We start from the raw sequence: 22,597 nt of genomic DNA, 5'->3' as shown, positions 1-22,597 counted from the left end.
TTAACATTTAGGTCTGTGATCCATTTTGAGTTAATTTTTGCGCATGATGTGAAGTATGGGTCTCGTTTTATTTTTCTGCAAGTGGTTATCCAGTTTTTCCAGCGCCATTTATTAAAGAGACTGTTTATTCCTCATTGAATGGACTTTGACCCCTTGTCAAAAATTAGTTGCCCATAGATTGATGGATTTATTTCTGGGCTCTCAATTCCCAGAAATTGGTATGAATCCACTTGGTCGTGGTGTATTATAAAATGAATTTCTTGAATACAGCTTATAGTTGGATCATTTTAAAATACATAATCCATTCTCTTTGCCTTCTTATTTTCTTAGTGGTTGCCCTGGGGATTACAATTAACATCTGTAAGTTGGAATCCACTCAATGGCAACGGGTTTGGTTTCTTGCTTTTTTTTTTCAGATTAATACCAACTACATTTCAATAGTATACAAAACTTTTATATAACTGTTTCTTTCTCCTCTTTTGTGCTGTTATTGTCATACAAATTATGTCTTTATACATTATATGCCCATTGTCTTAGTTATCAAGTGCTGCTATAACAGAAATACCACAAGTAGATGACTTTAACAAAGAGAAATTTATTCTTTCACAGTCTAGGAGTCTAGAAGTTCGAATTCAGGGTGCAAGCTACAGGGAAAGGCTTTCTGTCTGTGGGCTCTGGGGGAACGTCCTAGTCATCAATCTTCCTCTGACCTAGGAGCTTCTAGACAAAGGGACCCCAGGCCTTGGTGGTGTGAGGTCTCCATATCTCTCTGCTTGCTTCTCTCTTTTGTATCTCAAAAGAGGTTGACTTAAGACAGAACCTAATCTTGCAGATTGAGTTAACATAAGTGCCTCTAATTCTGGCTCATTAACGTCATGGATGTAGGGTTTATAACACATAGGAAAATCATATCAGATGACAAAACAGCGAACAGTCACACAATACTGGGAATCATAGCCTAGCCAAGTTGACACAGATTTTTGGGGGACACAATTTAATCCATGACACCCATTGTGATGGTTAAGATTGTGTGTCACCTTGCCTGGGCCATGATTCTCAGTGTTTTGGCAGTTATATAATGCTGTGATCACATCCCTGTTGAGATTTGATATGTGATCACCCCCATAATGGGATCTGCTGTGAGTAGCCAGTTGAAGGGGAATTTCCTTGGGCATGTGGCCTGCAATGAGTGTGGGCAGATATTCTGGCAAGGCTTGGGGGATTTTGATTTTTCTGGATCCTGAAGCTGGCTGCTCTTTGTCTGATTTCTGGTTCTTGGGACTTGAGCTAGCAGCTTACCTGTAGTCTTGCCTCCCAATCTTGGGATACGTTGTTCTTCACAGCTGTGAGCAACAGCCCTTCTCTCTGGCCTGCCAATCTTGGGTTCACCAGCCCCTGAAGCTACATGAATCAGGAGAAGCCTCTTTCCTGACCCATGTGAGCCATTTCCTTGATATAAATGTCTTTGGCTTTCTTTGGCTCTCTCTACTTATGGCTTTGCTAGTTTTGCATCCCTAGAGAACCCAGCCTAAGACACCTATCAACACCCATTTACATTTAATGTAATTACTGATATGGTAGGATTTATGTTTCCTGTTTTGTTATTTATGTGACAGTAGTGGTTCAGTAGTAGAATCCTCTCCATCCATGTGGGAGACCTGGGTTCAATTCCAGGACAATGCCTCTTATGCATGCCACAATCTGTCATTGGAAGCTTGTGTGTTGCATGAAGCTGTTCAGGTTTCAGCAGAACTTTCAGTCTAAGACAGAGTAGGAAGAAGAGCCTGGCAATCTACTTCTGAAAATTAACCAATGAAAGCCCTATGGATAACAACAGTCCAATCTGAACCAATCGTAGGAATAGCACAGGACTCTGGGTAGTGTTTTGTTCTTTTGAGCATGGGATTACCATGAGTTGAGAGATGACTTGATGGCAACTAACAACAAGAGCTAAAAACTTTTTGCTATTTGTTTTCTATTAACTCCATTTCAATAGTATACAAAACTTTTATATGTTATATAGCTGTCTCCTCCCCCTCTTTTTGGTATAATCGTCATGCAAATTGCATCTTTTTATATTATGTGCACATCAGCATAGTTTTATAATTATTAATTTATGCAATCATCTTTTAAATCAGATTTTTAAAAAGTTTCAAACAAAAATTACATTTAGACTATTTTTATGTTTATATATATAATTACCTTTACAGGTGCTCTTTATTTCTTCATGTGGATTTGAGTTTCTGTCTAATGTCTTTTCATTTCAGTTTGAAAGACCCTCTTTAGTATTTCTTGCAGGAGAGGGATGCTAATAGTGAATTCTTTTAGTTTTTGTTTATCTGGACTATGTTAATATCATCTTCATTTTGGAACAATAGTTTTGCTGCTTATCTAATGCCTGGCTGCCAGTCCTTCTCTTTCAGCACTTTGGTTATGTCATCCTAGTGCCTTTGGCATCTATAGTTTCTGTTGAGAGCCATCTGTAAATCTTATTAAGGATACTTGTATATGATGAGTTGCCTCTTGCTGCTTTCAAGAGTCTTTGCCTTCAACAGTTTGATTATAATCTGTCCAGGTGTGAATCTTTTTGAGTTTATTTTACTTGGAGGTTGTTCCACTTCATGGATGTGAAAATTAATGTTTTTTATTAAATTTGGGACTTTTTGGCCATTATTTCTTCAAATATTCTTTCTGTCCCTTTCTCCTCTCCCTTCTTCTGGGACTCCCATTATGTATATGTTGATGTTCTTGATGATGTCCTACAGATTTCTGAGTCTCTATTCACTTTTCTTTATTCTTTTACATTTCTGTTTCTTAGAGTGGATATATTCAGGATTACTAATTCTTCTGCCAGCTCAAATCTGCTGTTGGGCCCCTCTGCTGAATTTTTAAATTTCAGTTATTATGAAATTTCAGTTATATCAATTCCAGAATTTCTATTTGCTTTTTTTTAAATATAATTTTTAAATATAATTTCTGTCTCTTTACTGTTATTCTTATTTGTTGAGACATCATTCTCATACTTTTGTTCTTTACACATGGTTTCCTTCAGTTCTGTGGGCATTTTTAAAATAGCTGATTTAAAGTCTTTGTCTAGTAAGTCCAATATCTGGGCTTCTTCATGTACAATTTCTGTTTACTTCGTTTTTCCCTACTGTGTATATACCATATGTTATTGCTTCTTTATATGTTTTAGTTTTTTCTTGTTGAAACTGGACATTTTAAATAATATAATTTTTTTTTTTTTTTTAATGTGGTTACTCTGGAAATTCGTCTTCTCCCCGCTCACCAATGTGTGTTAATTTGTGGTTCGTTTGTTTGTTTAGTGACTTTCATGAACTAATTCTGTAATGTATGTATTCTATTTCATGTATAATACTGACATCTCTGCTTGATTAGCTAATGGTAAACTAATGATTGGAGAGAGATTTCCTTAAATGCCTTGAACCAATAACAGAACCAATTAAGAGATTTCCTTAAATGCCTTGGCAGGAGGCTCTATATACATGTTGGGGCAATCCTTCAAAGCTTTACCAGACAGTTTACAACCCTGTTCTTGCCTTAACTTCCTGCTTGAGTACAGCTTTAAGATCATTCAGAGATGAAAAATAAGGGCCTTCTCAAGTCTCTTCTAGACATGTACCCAGTCCTATTGCCTTAGTCATCTAGTACTGCTATAACAGAAATAACTACAAGTGGATGGCTTTAACAAAGAGAAGTTTATTCTCTCACAGTCAAGTAGGCTACAAGTCCACATTCAGGGTGTCAGCTCCAGGGGAAGGCTTTCTCTCTCTTGGCTCTAGAGGAACGTCCTTGTGATGCATCAGCCTTCCCTTGGTCTGGGAGCATCTCGGCACAGGAACCTCAGGTCCAAAGGATGCGCAGTGTGGCTTTCTTGGTGGTATGAGGTCCCCAACTCTCTGCTTGCTTCCCTTTCTTTTTATCTCTTGAGAGATAAAAGGTGGTTTAGGCCACACCCCAGGGAAACTTCCTTGACCTTGGATCAGGGAGGTGACCTGAGTAAGGGTGGTGTTACAGTCCCTTCCTAATCCTTTCAACATAAAATTACAATCACAAAATGGAGGACAACCACACAATACTGGGAATCATGGCCTAACCGAGTTGACACATATTTTTGGGGGGACACAATTCAATCCATGACACCTATGCATACATGTGACTTTCTAGATTCATAGGAATATGTTGGATTTTAATACTGTATGGAAATATCATTCCCCGGGTTTTCTTTTAAGTTTTTTGGTCAGTTACTTCTTAGCTTCAACTTTTATTGCCTTCTCAGGCAGTTGCAATATTAAACAGTTGCTGCTGGTGGTTTTCAACAAAAACCCTGGGGGGAAAGCTGTTAAGGGTGAGTGAGCTCTGAATCGGGCCAAATAAAGACAAGCACTGGGAATATGGTTTTCCAGGAAACTTCCAGACAAGTCAGGTAATGAAAGTTCTCTGGGATGGGACTTTCAGGGAACTCCAAACATATTCTGCCTCCTCCAATGGCCATTAGGCTGCTGGTTTCCACCATGAAAGTGGCACTGTAGGTTTTCAAGGCTACCATGGAACTAGGGAGAAGGGATGGAAATCAGGCAAGTTGAAATGACACGAAGCTAGTTTTTATCATGGGTATGCAGCCGTTTTTCTTGAATAAATGCTCCTCGTATTATTGCAAGCCTTTGGTTAATTTTTCAGAGTTTTGAAAAAATTGATTTTCACAACTTTTGATAGTGTTCTCATTGATTTTGTAAAGAAGCAGAATCTTGGAAGTCCTTACTTTACCATTCCCGTTCTGTAATTGTGGTATTTGTTGCATTATTATCAACAAAGACTACACGATTTTTGTTTAGTAATTGTGTGATTGTGACATCTGGCCCTCCCTCCTTGAAAGCTTCTGAGAACTTTGATTACCTGGTGAAGATTGGGCTTCCAGGTGACTTTCAAGAAAAAAGGACAAAAAGATAAGATAATTTTAAGTAAGAACTTTTAGAACGTAAAGCGTGGGTTTATAGGCCAATTTTTTCTTTCAGTGGAAGCCAGAGGCTAGTCTGGGTAGGAATAGGGGTGCAGATTTGAGAGACAAGAGCCCCAGCTGAGGCTAGGTATGTGGCACTTTCCAGTAATTTATATGCGGCTTCCTAGGGAGTGCACCTTCCCCTTTCTCAAAACAACCCCATGACCTGTCCTGACCATTGGATCCTCAAACCCCTGCCATATAGGGCCTCTCTTCTCACTGAATAACATATGAACATGTTTTCTCATCTATTTGGCAATTCTTACTGTGATTTTAATAACTACAACCTTCTTTTGCTATAAAAGTTTTTTGCTGCTGCGTCTGGAGCTTCTTCCCCAATTTAATTTAGCCACATTTCCTGGACCCCATGCAAATGCTGTGAGATATAAAGATGGGGAAGGCTAGTTCTTTTCCTCAAATTGGTTAAAATATTTCATAGTGTTGGCTGGTCAAGTTTTGGCTCTGATTCTCTAAATGTATTTGTTGTAGTGGTAGTCTTCCCTTTTTATTAGCTCCAGTGTGTTTTGAATAATAATGACAATATCCTCCATTGAGTAAAAACGAGTCAATGAATTTGGGGTAGTACAAACAATTCGATGACCGTGCCTCCTTTCATTTTTCACTTCAAATGGTTTGGGTTACATAGACTGCACAAAGTAGTAATACCACTGAGGTTTTTAAAAGGCTAGATAATTTAATTTTTTAATTTGGTGGAAGTATGTTCAGCCAAAGATACACCATTTCAGCAATTTCTTCATGTACAATTGGGGGACATTGATTATATTCTTCAAGTTGTGCCACCATTCTCACTGTCATTATCTTAAACTTGCTGCTCCTGAACTTCCCATCTTAACTTCTGATTTGCCATTGTCAATTTTATTTCACAAATTCTTTAAAAGAGGATAATGCTCAAAAGCATATGCACTTTACTAATTAACATAAGCTATTTTTTTTTGGTTCAAAGAAGACTTGAAGCAATAGTTTTGGTTTAATGTTTAAAGTTTAAAGATAATCTTAGGACAATAGTTTTGGGGTTCATCCAGCCTTAACTGATGCAGAAAGTCTGGATTCCATTGAGAATTTGAAATTCTGCTCCACATTTTTCCTTCTTCTGATCAGGATTCTTTTATAGAGTCTTCGATCAAATGTTCAGTTCTGGTAGCCAGGCACCATCCAGTTCTGGTCTCATTGCAAAGATGGAAGTTGTTAATAGATGAAGCCAGACGCACATTCAACTTACTCCGCCAATTCCTGACTCTCCTTCCTCTGTTGCTTCAGGTAAATAGAGACCAATTGTTGTACCTTCATTCTTTTGCATGTGGAAATCCAGTTGTCCTAGAGGCTGTTTTTCCCCATTTAATGGATTTAGCACCCTTCTTGAAGATTAGTTGACCATAAATGTGTGCACTTACCTCTGGGATCTCAATTCCATTTCACTGGCCTATGCCTTTCATTATACCAGTACGAGGCTGTTTTGATCACTGTACCTTTGTAATATGTTTTGAGATTGGGAAGTGAAAGTCCTCCTACTCTGCTCTTTTTTAATGTTGCTTTGGCTATTCAGGGTCCTTTGCAATTCCATATAAATGTGAGGATTGATTTTCCCATTTCTGTAAAGAAGGCTGTTGGAATTTCGAGGGAGATTGCATTGAATTTATAGATTGCTTTAGGTAGTATTGACATCTTAACAATATTGAGTCTTCTGATCTATGAACATGAAATGTCTGTTTATTTAGGTCTTCTTTAATTCTTTTTGGAAACCGTGGTGGCATAGTGGTTAAGTGCTATGGCTGCTAACCAAAGGGTCAGCCCTTCGAATATGCCAGACACTCCTTGGAAACTCTATGGGGCAGTTCTACTCTGTTCTATAGGGTTGCTGTGAGTCAGACTCGACTCGATGGCACTGGGTTTGTTTTTTTTTTTGATTTAATTCTTTTTATTTTATTTTTATTGTACTTTAGATGAAGGTTTACAGAACAAACTAGCATCTCATTAAACAGTATGCATATTGTTTTATGACATTGGTTAACCACCCCATGGCATGTCAACACTCTCCCTTCTCAATCTTAGGTTCCCTGTTACCAGCTTTCCTGTTCCCTCCTGCCTTCCAGTCCCTGCGCCAGGGCTGGTGCGCCCCTTTAGTCTTGTTTTGTTCCATGGGTCTGTTCAATCTTTGGCTGAAGGGTGGACCTCAGGAGTGGCCTTATTACTGAGCTAAAAGGGTGTCCAGGGGCCGTACTCTCAGGGTTTCTTCAGTATCTGTCAGGCCAGTAAGTCTGGTCTTTCTTTTTGAGTTAGAATTTTGTTCTACATTTTTCTTCAGCTCTGTCTGGGACCCTCTGTTGTGATCCCTGTCAGAGCAGTCAGTGGTGGTAGCCAGGCATCATCTAGTTGTACTCAGTCTGGTGGAGGCTGTGGTAGATGTGGTCCATTAGTCCGTTGGACTAACCTTTCCCTTGCATCTTTATTTTTCTTCATCCTTCCTTGCTTCTGAAGCGGTAAGACCAGTGGAGTATCCTAGATGGCCAATCACAGGCTTTTAAGAACCTAGACACTACTTCACCAAAGTAGAATGTAGAACATTTTCTTTATAAACTATATTATGCCAATTGAGATAGATGTTCCCCAAGACCACCGTCTCCAAAGTCCTCAGCCCAGCAATTGGGTCCCTCAGGGAGTTTGGATGTGTCTATGGAGCTTCCATGACCTTGCCTTGTACAAGTTGTGCTGGTTTCCCCAGTTATGTGTACTGTCTTACCCTTCAGCAAAGTTACCACTTATCTTTTGTCTATTTAGTGTTTTTCTACCCCCACCCCTCCCCTCCTTTGTAACCATCAAAGATTGTTTCTTTTTGTGTTAAACCTTTTCGTAAGTCTTTACAGTAGTGGTCTCATACAATACTTATCCTTTTGTGATTGACTTATTTCACTCTGCATAATGCCCTCCATGTTATGAGATACTTCACAGATTTATCATTGTTCTTTATTGTTGGGTAATATTCCATTGTGTGTATGTACCACATCTAGGTTGTTTCCATCTTTTTGGCATTGTGAGCAATGGTGCAATGAACATGGGTGTGCATATGTCTATTTGTGTGATGACTTTTATTTCTCTAGGATATATTCCTAGGAGTGGGATTGCTGGATCATATGGTATTTCTATTTCTAGCTTTCTAAGGAAGCGCCATATTGTCTTCCAAAATGGTTGTATCGTTTTTCGTTCTGACCAACAGTGCAGAAGAGTTCCGGCAGCCTCTCCAGGATTTGTTATCTCCTGTTCTTTTGATTCATGCCAGTAATGCCAGGGTCAGATGGTATCTCATTGTGGTTTTGATTTGCATTTCTCTGGTGGCTAGTGATAGTGAGCATTTCCTCATGTGTCTGTTGGCCCTTGAATGTCTTCTTTAGTGAAGTGTTGGTTCATTTCCTTGCCCATTTTTTTAATTGGATTATTTGTCTTTTTGTTGTAGAGGTGTTGGATTTTCTTACAGGTTTTAGAGACTAGACCTTTGTTTGAATTGTAATAGCCAATTTTTTCCCCCCAGTCTGTAGGTTCTCTTTTTACACTTTTGGTGAAGTCTTTTGATGAGCATAAGTGTTTCATTTTTAGAAGATTCCAGTTATCTAGCTTATCTTGGGGAGTTTCTTCTTTAATTCTTTAGTGATGTTTTATAGTTTTCTCCGTACAAGTCTTTCACTTCCTGAGTTAAGTTTATTCCTAGGTATTTTATTCTTTTAGATGCTTTTGTAAATGATATTGTTTTCTTACTTTCCTTTTCAGCGTCTTCATTGATGATGTATAGAAACCCGAAAGATTTTTGTGTGTTGATGTTGTATTCCGCCACTTTGCTGAATTCATGTATTAGCTCTAGTAGCTTTCTTGTGGGTTCTTTGGCGTATTCAATATATAGGATCATGTAATCTTCAATTTCCAATTTGGATGCTTTTTTTTTTTTTTCTTTCTTGCCTAATTACTCTGGCAAGAAATTCCAGTACAGTTTTGAATAGCAGTGGTAAGAGTGGGCACAGCTGTCTTTTTCCTGATCTTAAGGGGGATGCTTTCAATATTTCTTTGCTAAGTATGATGTTAGCTGTAGGTTTTTCATAAATGCCTTTTGTCACATTGAGGAATTTTCCATTGATTTCTATTTTGTTGAATGCTTTTATTGTAAAATACTCCTGAATTTTGTCAAAAGCCTTCTCTGCATTGACTGAGCTGATCATGTAGTTTTTTTCTTTGCTCTATTAATGCAGTGTGTCACGTTGATTGATTTTCTAGTGTTGGACCGCTCTTGAATTTCTGGGATAAATTCTACTTGGTCATTATGTATAATCTTTTTTAATATGCTTCTGTATTTGGTTTTCTAATATTTTGTTGAGTATTTTTACATCAATATTCATCAGGGATATTGGTCATAGTTTTCTTTTTTGTGATACTTTTGGTATCAAGATAATGATAGCCTCGTAGAATGAGTTAGGTAGAATTATCTCTTCTGTTTTTTTTTTTTTAGAAGAGAATAAGAAGGGTTGGTGTCACTTCTACTGCAGTTGTTTGGTAGAATTCCTTCAGTGAAGCTGTCCAGACCACAACTTTTCTTTGTTGAGAGGTTTTTGATTACTTCTTTGATCTCTTCACTTTTAATAGGTCTGTTGAGGTCTCCTATTTCTTCTTATGTTAGTGTAGGTAGTTTGTATGTTTCTAAGAATTTGTCCATTTTATCTTAAGTTGTCCAATTTATTGGCATACAATTATTCATAGTATTAGCTAATGATCATTTTTATTTCATTAGGCTCCATTTTAATGCTCCCATTTTCATTTCTGATTTAAATATATATCTACTTTTTTTCTGTTACTCTAGATAAAACTCTATTTTAATGCCCCCATTTTCATTCCTAATTTAAATACATGTGTCTACTTCCTTTTTTTCTTTGTTACTCTATAAAAACTTGTCAGTTTTACTAATCCTTTCAAAAACTTCTATCACTGATTTTTTTCTATAGTTTTTCTATTCTCTATTTTGTTTACCTCCGCACTGATTTTTTTTTACATCTTCTTTCTTCTGGTTGGTTTGGTTTGTTCTTGCTTTTCTAATTCTTCAAGTTTTTGAGTTAGGTTTTTAATTAATGATCTTTCTTCACTCAATATATGCATTTATTGCTATGAATTTCCCTCTAAGCACTGCTTTCACTGTGTCCCATAGATTTTGATATGCTGTGCTTTCATTTTCATTTGTCTGTATGTAATTTCTAATGTCCCTCTTGATTTCTTGTTTGACTCACTGGTTTGCTAACAGTGGGTTTGCTAATAGTATGTTGTTCAGTTTCCAAATGTTTGTGTATTTTTCAGTTTTCTTCCTGTTGCTAATTTCTAGTTTCATACCATTGTGTTCAGAGAAAATACTTTGTATAAATTCAGTTTTCTTAACTTTATTGAGACTTGTTTTGTGACCTAACATGTGGTCTGTTCTGGAGAATGATCTGCATGCACTGGAGTAGGATGTGTGTTGTACTGTTGTTGGGTGGAGTGATGTATACACGTCTGTTCGATCTAGTTCATTGTGTCATTCAGGTCTTCTTGTTTCCTTATTAATCTTCTTTCTAGATGTTTTGTCCATTATTGAGAGTGGTATATTGAAGTTTTCTACTGTTACTGCAGAACTGTTTCTGCTTTCAATTTTTTCAATGTTTGTTTTATTTATTTAGGTGCTATTTTTTTTATACTAGCACAGGAGCCCTGGTGGTGCAGTGCTTAAGAGCTCGGGTGCTAACTAAAAGGTCAGCAGTTTACATCCACCATATGCTCCTTGGAAACCCTATGGGGTAGATCTACTCTATCCTATAGGGTTGCTATGAGTCGGAATCCACTTGCCGACAATGCTTTTTTTTTTTATATTAGGTGCAACTTCCAATTATCTTTGATTCATACTTCGTACGTTCTATATTCCAATTACTAATGTATGTTTGCAGCTGTTTCTTCTTATTTTGAGTCATGCCACATCAAGTTGTTAGGTGCTATCGAGTCGGTTCCGACTCATAGCGACCCTATGCACAACAGAACAAAACACTGCCCGATCCTGTGCCATCTTTACAGTTATTGTTATGCTTGAGCTCATTGTTGCGGCCACTGTGTCAGTTCATCTCGTTGAGGGTCTTCCTCTTTTCCGCTGACCCTGTACTTTGCCAAGCATGATGTCTTTCTCCAGGGACTGATCCCTCCTGGCAACATGTCCAAAGTATGTAAGACGCAGTCTCACCATCCTTACTTCTAAGGAGAATTCTGGTTGTACTTCTTCCAAGACAGATTCGTTCGTTCTTTTGGAAGTCCATGGTATATTCAATATTCTTCACCAACACCATAATTCAAAGGCATCAGTTCTTCAGTCCTCCTTATTCATTGTCCAGCTTTCACATGCATATGATGCAATTGAAAATACCATGGCTTGAGTGAGGCGCATCTTAGTCTTCAAGGTGACATCTTTGCTTTTCAACACTTTAAAAAGGTCCTTTGCAGCAGATTTACCCAATGCAGTGCGTCTTTTGATTTCTCGACTGCTGGTTCCATGGCTGTTGATTGTGGATCCAAGTAAAATGAAATCCTCCACAACTTCCATCTTTTCTCTGTTTATCATGACATTGCTCATTGGTCCAGTTGTGAGGATTTTTGTTTTCTTTATGTTGAGGTGTAATCCATACTGAAGGCTGTGGTCTTTGATCTTCATTAGTAAGTGATTCAAGTCTTCTTCACTTTCAGCAAGCAAGGTTGTGTCATCTGCATAACGCAGGTTGTTAATGAGCCTTCCTCCAATGTCGATGCCCCATTCTTCTTCATATAGTCCAGCTTCTCGAATTATTTGCTCAGTGTACAGATTGAATAGGTATGGTGAAAGGATACAACCTTGACGCACACCTTTCCTGACTTTGAACCAATCAGTATCCCCTTGTTCTGTGCGAACACCTGCCTCTTGATCTATGTAAAGGTTCCTCATGAGCACAATTAAGTGTTCTGGAATTCCCATTCTTTGCAGTGTTATCCATAATTTGTTATGATCCACACAGTCGAATGCCTTTGCATAGTCGATAAAACACAGGTAAACATCCTTCTGGCGTTCTCTGCTCTGCAGCAGTGTATTGACAAGAAACTGGCAGAAATTCAGGCTTAAGAAGAGGACGTGGAACCAGGAATATCATCGCTAACGTCAGATGGATGACACATCAGAGTGGTTCAAAATGGTCCGCTTATACAGTTTATGGAAACGCTGGTGGCATAGTGATTAAGAGCTACAGCTGCTAAACAGAAGTGCGGCAGTTCGAATCCACCAGATGCTCCTTGGAAATCCTATGGGGCGGTTCTTCTCTGTCGTTTAGGGTCCTTACAAGTTGGAATCGACTTGAGGACAATGGTTTTTTTTTTTTTTTATAGCTTGTGCATGAAGTGAGTGCTTCCAGTGTTGCATCCATTTGTTGAAACATCTCAGTTGATATTCCATCCATTCCTGGAGCCTTCTTTTTTGCCAGTGCCTTCAGTGAAGCTTGGACTTTTTCCTTCAATAACATTGATTCTTGATCACATACTGCCTCCTGAAATGATTGAATATCAACCAATTCTTTCTGGTACATTCCTTTCATCTTCTTTTGATGCTTCCTGCAGCTTTCAATATTTTATTGACTACACAAAGGCATTCAACTGCATGAATCACAACAAATTATGGATAAATAACATTGTGAAGAATGGGAATTCCAGAACACTTCATTGTACTCGTATGGAACTTGTACATGGACCAAGAGGCAGTCATTTGAACAGAACAAGGGGATACTGAGTGGTTTAAAAGCAAGAAAGTTGTGTGTCAGAGTTGTATTCTTTAACCATACTTACTCAGTCTGTATGCTCAGTAAATTATCCCGGAAATTGGACTATATGAAGATGGTGGCACCAGGATTGGTGAAAGACTCATTAACAACCTTCTGTATGCAGATGATACAACCTTCGCTTGCTTGCTGAAAGTGAAGAGGACTTGAAGCACATACTGATGGTTATAAAAGACTATGGCTTCCATATGGATTGGACCTCAACATAAAGAAAACAAAAATTCTCACAGCTGGACCAATAAGGAACATCATGATAAACGGAGAAAAGATTGAAGTTGTCAAGAATTTACTTGGATCCACAGTCATCGCCCATGGAAGATGCAGTCAAGAAATCACATGACATATTGCACTGTATTAAAAAGCAAAGGTGTCACTTTGAGGACTAAGGTGCGCCTGACCCAAGCCATGATATTTTCTTTTCTTTTTTTGAGTTTAAATGCATTTTATTTTTAGACAACCTACAAGACATTTTTTTTTTCCTTTAAAAAAAAAATGTGCCTCCACTCCAGATAAATCAAGGTCAAAATAAATGAAGAACTCAAGATGACATCAGTCAGTCCCATTCGTCTAAGTCCTAGTGTTGTGTGGATGAAAAGCAGCAGCCAGTTAGCATGACAGATGATCCAAATAATTACCAAATTTGTTAGCATTTCTCCATTTCTAAACCATCCTTAAAGAATATCATATATGGGGTCACACCATACTCATGGCAGTCCTGCAGAGCAACCATACTATCTAGATTCATGTTTTCACCAATAAAGAACTGGTAGTTTTTGAAATTGGCAAGGATGTGCTTGATTTGTTCTGCAGCCCCTGTCATAAAAGGTTTTTTACTCTTTCTGGTTTCTATTCTTCAAGTCTGCCTTTGATTGATTTCATGTAATCTTTGATGTACTTCTTGTAGGCTTCTTTTGTGAAGCTGGTTTCCTGCAAGTGACGGTTGATGACAATATCAACACCAGTGATTATGGTGCTTTCAGTTCCTTCACCATCGGGGCCTTCAGCTGAGGCATTTCCACCAATGAGCGAGTCATCAATGTTACCCTTGTCCTACTTATCATCTTCCCCTCCACCTCCAGGCACAGCCTGTCCGTGATCTCCCAGATCTTCTAAATGTCGGAGAACATCTCATCTTGGCTGATAAGGTCCGGGTAGATAATTGTGATGGTGCTGAGGGGATCCAAGGGTGGTGCTAGGTTAGCAGGAGCCCGGAGCCCAGAGCAAGCATGGTGGGTGGAGGGAGCGGGCAGAAAAGCCCAAGCAATGGTATTTTCAGTTGCCGCATACATATGCGCAAACCCTGGTGGCATAGTGGTTAAGTGCTACGGCTGCTAACCAAAGGGTCGGCATTTTGAATCCAGCAGGTGCTTCTTGGAAACTCTGTTGGGCAGTTCTACTCCTATAGGGTCGCTATGAGTCGGACTCCATGGCACTGGGTTTGGTTTTGGTTTTCATATATGCATGCAAAAGCTGGACAATGAATAAGGAAGAAGGAACAAGAATTGATACATATGAATTACAGTGTTTGCAAAGAATATTGAATAAACCATGAACTGTCAGGAGACCAAACAAATTTGTTTTGGAAGAAGTACAGCCAGAGTGCTCCTTCGAATTGAAGATTGTGTGACTTTGTCTCACATACTTTGGACATGTTATCAGGAGGGACCAGTCCCTGGAGAAGTACATCATATTTGGCAAAGTAGAGGGTCAGCAAAAAAGAGAACAGCTCTCAGTGAGATGGATTGACACAGTGGCTGCAACAATGGGCTTAAACATAGCAAAGATTGGGAGGATGGCTCAGGACCAGGGGATATTTTATCCTGTTACATATGGTGTTACTATGAGTCGGAACCTCCTGGACAGCACCAAAAAACAACATATTAGGTGCATATATATTTACAACTATGATCTCTCTTGATGGATTGATCCTTTTATCATTATATAATGTCCTTGTTTGTCTTACAACTGATTTTGCTTTGAATCTACTTTGAAATGAAAATCATCACCTCTGCTCTCTTTTGATTAATACTGGCATGGCATATTTTTTCCATCATTTCAGTTTGTGTCTTTGGGCCTAAGATGCATCTCTTGCAGGCAGCATTTAATGTCGATGGGTCTTTTTATTTTAACCCATTATGCCACTTTCCGCATTTTGACTGGAACACTTAATCCATTTAAGTTATTCCGGGATTACTGATAAAAGAGAACTTGTGCCATTTTGTTATTTGTTTTTTCATGTGGGTTATTACCTCTAATTTTTTATGTGGGTTGTTACCTCTAAACTTTTCTATTTTGTTGCTTATTTGAAGTGAGCCATTTTGATTCATTTTTATGTTCTTTTTTGTATTTTTAAAAGGTATTTTCTTTGCAGTTACCGTGAATATTACAATTAATGCTTTTATAATCACCTGTGTTAAGTCGATACCAGCTTAAATTCAATAAGGTACAAAAACAGTATACCCCTACAGTTCTCCCTTTGTGTGGTTGAGCTCTCAATTGTATCTTTATAGAGTTTGTGTCCTGTAACTTAAATTTATATATTTTTTATATATTTGTTATTACAAAGTAGGAATGTCATCGCCCATACAATTATTAAGTAGGAAAACCTTAAAACATGCCCTATTTTTGCTTGAGGAGTTTCTTTTACTGGAGATCTTTCTATAAGTGGCTTCAAGTTTTTTCTTTTTTCTTTTTTTGATGTCCTTTCTTCCTTGTTTGAAGGATTCCTTTTAGTGTTTCTTGTAGGGATGGTCTTGTGGAGATATATTCTTGTAGTTTCTGTTTGTAAATGTTTTAATGTCACTGTCCTTCTTGAAGGCTAACTTTGCTGAATACAGTATTCTTGGTTGACAGTTTCTTTATTTCATTACTTTTAAAATTTCATTCCATTGCTTTCTGGCCTCCAAGGTTTCTGAGGAGAAATTGGCATTTAATCTTATTGGACCTTCTTTGTATGTCACCTTTTGCCTGTCTGTTAAAAAGACTGGGTAATTTCAGAGAATCACAGCAGCTTTTAAACCATTGACTCTTTTTGTAATTTTAGTGGTCCATTTAAACAAAATTATCTGTAAATTATTAGTAGGAGAGTAAGGTGTTAGACATGCATTTCATCATGAGAATTGTTAGAACTATCAGGTCTGCTTAAATGGCTATTACAGGTAATTACATTGGTCATTAACTTTGGCATTCCAATTTGGCTCAAGATATATTAACATTGTTTTCTATGTAAAATTATATTTTCTTCTTAGCACTACTGAGCACAACCATCATATTGGCTACAGAAAATCAAATCTGGAGAACTCAGAGACTAACAGTGTTATTAGAAATATTGAGGCCAAGTGTTTATTCTTTCCAGGACTCTGAATATCTATAAATTTAGGGTCATAATGTTAGAGTGAGCTGTATAAAAATTTTCACTTGCCTCTCTGAAACAATGCTGTGATCATTTTTCAATTCTTTAGCCTCAATAACTTGAACAAGACTTTAAATAAATCCTGTGAGATTAATGCTGTGCCCATACATTTCTGGAGAAGTTAGACAATCATTTGAGTTTAAAACCTAAAAAAGACATTAAGTGAGGCAAACATTAGTTATGACCCTTTCTTTTCTCACTGGCATTCTCATGAATTTGTCACTGATATTTTGATCATCAACATTCTTCAAAGCTTTTTGAAACCACACAACAGCTCCGAAGTTGAGCTAAGCTCTGGTCGGCTTATCCACAGCCTCAGCAAAGTGGGTGCATTCAACTTAGATACCCCTATAGAACTTTTTTTTTTTTTTTTATAGAACCTTAGTATCTAACACTAGCATAGCTGTCACCATAGTATATTATGGAAGTTGTATGTGGGCTGCCTTCTCTATGAAACTGTGAAGGACTCATGACCAGTTTGCCATTACTGAGGCCACAGGGCTGGCTATCACTCAGGACCCTCACCTGAATTTACTCAATGTGTTTGTGTTGATAGAGCTCTCAGTCTATCCAAGAGTTTATCCTGCCAACTTGTCTAACAATGTGAGTGAACTGGCATTTGGGGGACAGCTTAGATACTTGGTACTTGGCCCTTGTACATATCAATATAAGGATCCTGCCTGAATTTCCTTTGCATTAGAAGTCCTGGTATTTGGGAAAGCTTGCTAGACTCCAAAAGCAGCCACCCTTGAGTGACTTGAAAGTTTTAGTTATCACCTTGAATTTATTTGTAGGGCTGTACTATCCCCTCCTAGATTTTCTCGCTTTTTTTTTTTGGTGGTGGGGTGAGATAGACACAGTGCAAAATGATGATTTCTCCACTGTTAATGAAGAGAAACTGGGAGAGCCCCCTTGGTTGGTAAGAATGGACCTAGAGGCCAGTGCCCAAGCTAGAGTCTCAGCTTCAGTGCTTCTGTGCAGGAGTGGGAAACCCTTACCTCTCTTATGGGGAGGCTACTGGGCTATCACCTTACCTTTCTTCCAATCTCAGGTGATATATCTGTCTGGGAAGGTGTGTACCCCATTCCCTCTGTTGCCATTCTATATGCTTCTCACTCTTACCATTCTACATGCTTCTCACTCAAAGCTGTCTATTTGGTTTAAGAGGAAATAATCTCTCCAGTGTTTAGTGGCCTCTTCTGTATCTTCAGCACAGCAGGTTATATCATCAAATACATGTTTAATGCTTCTATCCTAACTCCTAGTTCATCGAATAGTTTCTGGGGTCTTAAAACTTGCAAGTAGCCATCCATGACACAATAATTGTTGTCTATTCACCTGGAACAACAGAGGAAGAAGGAGAGTCAGGAATAGGAGGAGGAAATGGGATATGTGCCTAATTACCTCCATGAACAAATGCCTCCTTTGCCATGAGACCAGAAGAACTGGATGGTACCTGGCTACCATTACTGAACATTTTGATCAAAATTTAGAGCATTAAGGAAAAAGAAGCAAATATAAAAGCTGATCAGACGGGGGAAAAGGCAGTACAGAATTTCAAATTCTCATAGACTCCAGACTTTCTGGAGCCATGAAAGCTGGATGCATCCCTGAAACTAATGGCTTGAGATGATCTTTAAACCTTAAACCCAAAATATTCCCTCAAGTCTTCTTAAAACCAAATAGAAGTTAGGCTTAACTTACCTAATCCTCACTTATCGACTGTGTCATTATCTGACATTTCACATTTATGACAATAGTTAAAAATTTACTATCCGACTATTTTGTGTATTAAGGACGTATGTCTGGCAGTAACAAATGTCGAGGTGCGAGGCGAGAGTAAAGCTGGCTGTAATGGTTGAGGTTATGTGTCACGTTGGCTGGGTCATGATTATCCATCGTTTGGCAGTTATGTAGTGATGTAATTTAGCCATTATGTAAAAAGAAACAGAAAAGAACTTTAGGCTTAGAAACATATAGTGAAATTTTAGAGCTTCAAGGAAAAAGCCATAAATATAAAAGCTACCAAAGAGAAAAGTCAGATTACCTCAAGCAAACAAAAAAAAGTAATTGATTTAAACCAGATTTTTATCAGCAATACTGAGTGCAAAACAACAAAAGAGCACTATTTTCCAAGTGCTGAGAAACAAACTAACTTACTTTTGAACACAGAATTATACACCGGTGAAATTACTAATCAAGAAAACAGCAGCAACAAAAATAAACCCATTGCTGCCAAGTCGATTCGGAGTTATTAGCCACACTGTAGGACAGAGCAGAACTTCCCCATAGGGTTTCCAAGGCTGTAAATCTTTAGGGAAGCAGACTGCCACATCTTTCTCCCATGGAGTGGCTGGTGGGTTCAAACTATCGGCCTTCCGATTGGCAGTCAAACAATTTAACCACTGTGCCACCAGGGGAAAATAAAGGTATTTTCAAATTTACAAGGACTCCCAGAAAATTTATCACCCATAAAAAACCCAAACCAAACCCACTGCCTTTGAGTTGATTCCGACTCATAGCGACCCTATAGGACAGAGCATAACTGCACCATAGAGTTTCCAAGGAGTGCCTGGCAGATTTGAACTGCCAACCTCTTGGTTAGCAGCCCTAGCACTTATTCACTATGCCACCAGGGAAACCTAGTACTAATTCCCATGGAGGAGACTGTGTGTCCGAGGAGAACTACGTTCCATAGGGTTTTCAGTGGCTGACTTTTCAGATGTAGATCACCTAAGATGCCTCTGGGTGGACTCCGACCTCCTACCTTTTGGTTACTACCTGAGTGCATTAACCATTTGCACCATTCGGGGACTCTTTATCATCCGTGGACCCTCTCTCTATAAGTAATACTGAATCATGTATCTGCTGAGTGGAATTCTGCGTCACCCTGTGCCTGAGAGTCCCTTGGGAAAACTGAGGGAACGGGGTTCACAGACCTTCCTGGGTGCTGCAGAAAGAAGCTCCATAGTTTCAGTCCCATTTCTAGGAGCTTCTCCCGTTCTCCCCTGTGGAAGCTTCCCTCCCAGCCTAGGAGCCATGGCGGCACTATCTGCATCCTCTGCTGTTGTATTTGCTGGGCAGCTGTCTGGTCTGTGCTCTGAGTGAGATGTGTTCACAAGAGTGCAAAGGCCTCTCAGGTCATTTTCACAGCTGGTATTCCTGAACCCAAGCAGTGAGTTCCCATTGGTGTATCTCTGCTGAGGTTCACATCCTGTCACCAGAAGAAACATTGAGGAAAGGATCTCGGCTGAGCTTTTAAACTAATGTCTTATACTCTTCTCCTTACAGCAACAGTAACGATGCTGATCACCACAGCATACTGATGCCTTCTGCATGCTGAGCACTGTGGCAGTGGCATCACTAGGGTTGGTGTCACCCAGTGTAGTGACTTATGGTGTCATCTCTTCCCACCCCCCAAAGAACCTCCTCTGGTACCATACCATACAGAATCCTTAGCACTCTTACTCATAAATTGTAATCCCCTGTATCACTTCTTCTTTTCCTTTAATTACTACTTCATTCTCAAAAAAGTTATTGATGTGGATTCACAAATACTAATTATTACATTATCGTAGCTAAAGTACCAGAAAATTTGACAAAATCAGCGACTTTTTAAAAACACTGGCAGCAATGAAAATAACAGTATATGCTTGTACTGCGTGCAGACGAAACCACATGATTCAAAATGTCATTGAAATTCCGTAATAATGACAGCTCTGACCACAGCACCTTGCTGTTGTTGCTTTTAGGTGCCCTCAATTGGGTTCTGACTCATAGTGACCCTATGTACAACAGACCGAAAGACTGCCCAGTCCTGCGCCATCCTCACAGTCCTTGTTATGCTTGAGTATATTGTTGCAGCCACTGTGTCAGTCCATCTCATTGAGGGTCTTCCTCTTTTTCACTGACCCTCTACTTTACCAACATGATGTCCTTCTGCAGGGACTGATCCCTCCTGATAACATGTCCAAAGTAAGTGAGATGTAGAGAGTGCATTAGAAGGTTCCAAAAAATATATTGGCATAGAGTTTTTAGAGAGTGCATTAGAAGGTTCAAAAAGTTTATTGGCATAGAGTTTTAGCCTTTTAGGTATATCGATACATGTAAGTTGGGCTTACAAATTTTTTTGTTGTTGTTTAACTACAGGGATTTTTTTTAGACAGTCATTTTGCCGTCGCTCCCTCTGACAGTGTCACCCCATGTGCTGCGCACCCCTCACACTCCTCTTAGGAGGCCACAGCACTGTAGATATAATTTATAGGTCTTCTCTATAGTCCTTCCTGGTATAAGTTTTTGTCTCTACTTCATGAGTAAGGAAATAAGGCTCAGAGAAAAAGTGACTGGCACAGGTGGCACAGTTAGTCAGTGGAGCAGTCAGTCTGACTCCAGTATGAAACTTCGGCCCCCTGGTGAGCCCACATTTGCTGCCCTCCCAGTTTGAGTCATGGTTTGCAGGATGGGGGTAGAAATGCTCGTGGTGGGTCTAGTTTCCACTCTGTCAAGGAAGAAACCCAAAGATGTGACACTCTTCCCTACTGTGGCATATGGTGAGGTCCCTCTCACCCTCCCCCTGGGTTTCTCGCCTTTTAGAGATGCTTTATATCTCTATGACGAAGCTACACATTTCTTAGAGATCACGCTAGAGGCATTTTCACAGGATGTTTCCTAAGTGGTTGGTGTCCCCTAAGGGCTGAGAATCTGATGGGCACCTTGGTCGAGCATGGTGCACAGTCACAAGGGTGTGGTGTAGATGCTGGTCACCTGGACATTATTACAGGGGAGGCTGCCCAGGTCAGAACCCACAGGGCCTTAGTCCTTGGGAGTGAGGCCATGATGACCCCCGGCATGACCTGAGGAGGTGAGCGCAGCATGGTGTTTTGGATTGGAGTTACAGACACGTAAGACTCAATTTTCCATTCATTTTCCATTTCATTCATCACACCTCTGCATAACCATTGTATGTCCCCTGCCCCGCCCTCTGCGCCACCACTATTAAAAACTCCCTGAGGGCAGGATTCTGTCTTATTCTTCACCTGTATTTCTCCTGGTCCCCAGAAGGTATGCATACAGGAGTGTTTTATTTAGGGTCTAAACAATTGTTTGTTTGATGCCACTCCTCTCATTTTGTGATCCTCTCATTTCCCCAGGGACTTACCTCAGATCCTGTGATAAGACTGTAGATAAAAAAGGAAGTTAAAAGAAAGGGGAAGGAAAAGAGAGCAATATCACAGCCATTTGATGAACGGCTTTTTGTCTCTGATTGAAACTGTAAATGTTTTAGAGTTTTCTTATAAGAAAACTCCAAGGAAGGAGTTTTTGATACAAACTCCATTTACTGCACTGGGCAAAAGAATGACACGAGGAAGATTGGGAGGAGGCTAGCGCACAAATTGCATCCTCCATATCTCTGACTCTTAGGACCTGTTCTTGAGTTCCACCCACAGATATTAGCCAAGCACCCTGGGCCCCTACACAGTGATGATGGTGTTCTCCAGGCAGAAGCAGCTGCTGCAGAGCTGTGGCATTGGTGCTGCCATCTTCAGAAGCATCAAGTGTAGTGCAGGCAGATGTCCCGGTGATGGGATATTCTTTGCCTGGAGACTAGGAACCACGTATTGAGGTCGGATTATAGTGAGGAGTACAGTTCTGACCCTGGGTAACTATTATAATATGACTTCAATTTTCCATTACTTTACAACTGTTATAAGTCTTTTAAAATGTCTTAGACCTTTAGATAAATTTGTGTTATGCTTAGACTCTCAAGTTGTACTTTTTAGGAAAAGAAACAAATATGATTTATGGCATATTTATTTGTATTGCTTTTTCTTTGGAATCTTTTCTGTGGCAACATTAGAATAGTTAGAGGTGGATTTAGACTTATTCTGACTGGCATCTAGAATATTTACCTTGAAATTGTGTTATAATACATAATGTTAAAAATAATTAAAGCACAACAAAATTTGAACATAAGGTTTATTCTGAGCAGTTATTCTGTATGCATATAGGGAGATTATTTAGATTCTAGGAAAAACAAATGGCTTGAAGATGCTAGGTACAATGAGGGTTATAAAGAGAAAAACCAAAACCAAAACTAAACCCATTGTTGTCGAGCCACTTCCAACTTGTAGTGACCCTATAGGGCAGATGTAGAACTGCTCCATAGGGTTTCCGAAGAGCGGCTGGTGGATTTGAACTGCTGACCCTTTGGTTAGCAGCTGTATCTCTTAACCACTGCTCCACCAAACAAAAAACCAAACCCCTTGCTATCGACTCATACAGACCCGATAGGACAGAGTA

General features: G+C 39.2%; 1 protein-coding gene and 1 pseudogene across 1 annotated transcript in view; one reads left to right on the top strand and one right to left on the bottom strand.

The window, feature by feature from the left end:
* The window catches only part of OCA2 (OCA2 melanosomal transmembrane protein), a 454,916-nt gene that overhangs the window by 177,666 nt on the left and 254,653 nt on the right, over positions 1 to 22,597 (top strand). The gene's annotated exons all lie outside the window — the stretch shown is intronic.
* Positions 13,462 to 14,174, bottom strand: LOC126057277 (translationally-controlled tumor protein-like; annotated as a pseudogene).

Source organism: Elephas maximus, chromosome 13 (genome assembly GCF_024166365.1).
Source record: "Elephas maximus indicus isolate mEleMax1 chromosome 13, mEleMax1 primary haplotype, whole genome shotgun sequence".
NCBI classification, from domain to species: domain Eukaryota; kingdom Metazoa; phylum Chordata; class Mammalia; order Proboscidea; family Elephantidae; genus Elephas; species Elephas maximus.
This window is presented reverse-complemented; position numbering and strand designations above follow the sequence as displayed.